A 3,119-nucleotide genomic window follows, 5' to 3' on the forward strand; every position below is an offset into this window, starting at 1 on the left:
TAGTAGCCAAAGGGTATAATCAGGAAGAATGAATAGATTATGAGGAAACATATGCTCTAGTTGTCAGATTAGAAGCCAATAGAATGTTATTAGCCTTTGCATCCATAATGGATCTTAGACTTTACCAAATGGATGTGAAGAGTGCCTTTTTGAATGGCTTTATCCAAGAGGAAGTATATGTAGATCAACCCCCTGGTTTTGAAAACTCAGAAAAGCCTAATCATGTTTTAAAACTGAAAAAGGCTTTATATGGCTTAAAACAAGCCCCTAGGGCTTGGTATGAACGTCTGAGTAAATTCCTTTTAGAAAAGGATTTTTCAAGAGGTAAACTTGATACTACTATTTTTATTAAAAGAAAGTTAAATGATATACTTTTAGTACAAATCTATGTTGATAATATTATTTTTGGATCCACTAATGATTCTCTCTGCAAAGAATTCTCTCAAGATATGCAAAGTGAATTTGAAATGTCAATGATGGGTGAGTTGAATTTCTTTCTTGGGCTGCAAATCAAGCAAACCAAGAATGGAATATTTATCAATCAATCAAAGTATTGCAAAGACTTGATTCACAGATTTGGGATGGAAAATGCTAAACATATGGCTACACCAATGAGTACTGCTTGCTACTTGGATAAGGATGAAACCGGTCAGTCAATAGACATTAAGAAATGTTGAGGTATGATCGGATTTCTTCTTTATTTATCTGCTAGCAGACCTGATAGAATGTTTAGTATTTGTATGTGTGCTAGATTTCAAGCAAATCCCAAAGAATCACATCTTAGTGCAGTTAAAAGAATTAAGAGATATCTATTAGGCACTATTAATATAGGATTATGTATCCTAAAAATTCCACTTACAATCTAATAGGATACTTTAATTTTGATTTTGCCAGTTCCAAAACTGATAGAAAGAGCACTAGTGGAACATGTCATTTTATTGGATCTGCTCTAGTTTCATGGTATAGTAAGAAACAAAATAATGTTGCTTTATCCTTTGCTGAGGTAGAACACATTTCTGCTGGCAGTTGTTGTGCACAGATACTTTGGATGAAACAACAAATTTCTGATTATGGAATAATACTTGATCATATTCTCATTAGATATGATAACACGAGTGCTATAAACCTATCTAAAAATCCTGTTCAGCACTCAAGAACCAAGCATATTGAGATTAGACATCATTTCTTGAGAGATCATGTTTAAAAAGGGGATTATGTCTTAGAATTCGTTGATACAAAGAATCAGTTAGCTGATATCTTTACAAAACCTCTCCCCAAAGAAACCTTCTTTGCTATTAGAAGAGAATTAAGACTTTTAGATATCAATGACTTGGATAAATAGTTAATTTGATTGATTATTATTTTCTATCCTTATGATTGTTAATTTGTTTATTGTTCTTGATAATTAAGATTGCGCTTGATGATTATTGTTTATTATTGATTGTGATTGTCTTTGATTTTCTTTGTTTGTGTTTTGATAGTCATAATATTTGTTGATTAATGATTGTCGTTGATTGTCTTTGTTTGTGTTTTGATGATTTTTTTTGTACTTTGATTGTGCTTGATGAATGTAGTTAAGAAGTTTATGATGCTTATTTTCAATGTCTATTTTTGGATCTTTGATTGTTGTTGATAATAGTTACAATGAGTGTGTTTTAGGAGTAAACAATAGTTAGTTTTAATAGAAAAAGCTATGTTTTAGGGTCTGGTAATCGATTACCACTCCCTGTAATCGATTACCATAGAACAGTAGGTTGTAATCAATTACAAGAGGCTATAATCGATTACAGATCATCCCTGCCTATAAAAAGCTGCACTTTCGTAGAACCCCCACTCTCCTCTTCTCCTTGTCGGCACCCAACCTCCTTTAAATTTCAAATCCTCATAACTTTCTCGTTTCTTAGCCAAATTACTTCAAACAAAGCCCAAAATTCTTCTTTTCCATTCTCTACAAAGCCCACCAATCAGAATTAGCTGAAACACGCTCCAATGGCAGAATCGTCAAAGAAACGCAAGGGATCCTCCTCTACCACCACCGCTGCAGGCCACCGCCACCACGAACCATCCGGTGACCCACCAGCACCAATTCCTCCTTCTCTTTCATCTCCCAAGTGATCCACCTTGTTATCTTCCGATAACCAATGCCAGAGGTATTATTCATAATTCTACAATCGCGTCATTCTTAACCCTAATTACTTAGATATTGAATTCTTTGATGATCAAACATTTGATTGCTACCAAGTGTTTCAAAATTTTGAACTGGTTGACTTTATCTCTCTGCAATTACCTTATTTTCCTGAATTAGTTAGGGCCTTTTTATAATAATTTGAAAATTCAGGATGGAGTCCTTTATTTTGAGGTGCATAAAGTTCCTATTATTGTTGATCAATCCTTATTTTATTCATTAACTAAGCAGCCCAGTCAAGGTGTTCCTTTTAAGGGCACTCTTGTTGATGACTGGAAACATGATTATTCAAGTCATGATGCTCGAAAAATGATCTGCAATGACCATGATGACATGACTGGCAGATTGCTTGCTGGGTCATTTACTTTTGAGTGTCGCATCATGCATCATGTTCTTTGTCGCATTTTGCTTCCCAGGTCCACTAATCTTGCCCAGGCCTCCGAGGAGGATTTAATCTTGTTGTGGGCTCTTCAAACTGGTCGTCAAATTGACTGGGCCCATCTTGTTCGGTACTGAATGCATAAGGCATTACGGGCCAATGCACCTCTTCCATATCCCCATCTTGTTACCTTATTTCTCCAGCATTTCAATGTCCCCTTAGATGATGAGCCTTTTGTCAAAGTTAAACGTTCTTTTGCTATTGGTGTTAGTGTTGTTACATCTTTTGGTTATCAGAAAGATATGGATGGTCAGTGGGTGTTCAAGCAAGACTTGCCACCTCCCGATGAGCGTACACCGTCTCCACCACCGCAACGGGATAACTCTTCTTCTCTCTTAACTGAAGTCCTCACTGAGCTCTGCGATCTTAGAGCTTTTTTCGGAGAACACTTTGATGCGATGGATTCCCATATCACACGTCTTGAAGACGATATGAGTTTTATCTGGCGTTGCTTCGATCCACCTGCAGATTCTTAGTTGTTTTTCATGTTCTATG

This window comes from Glycine max, chromosome 14 (genome assembly GCF_000004515.6).
Source record: "Glycine max cultivar Williams 82 chromosome 14, Glycine_max_v4.0, whole genome shotgun sequence".
In the NCBI taxonomy this organism is placed as follows: domain Eukaryota; kingdom Viridiplantae; phylum Streptophyta; class Magnoliopsida; order Fabales; family Fabaceae; genus Glycine; species Glycine max.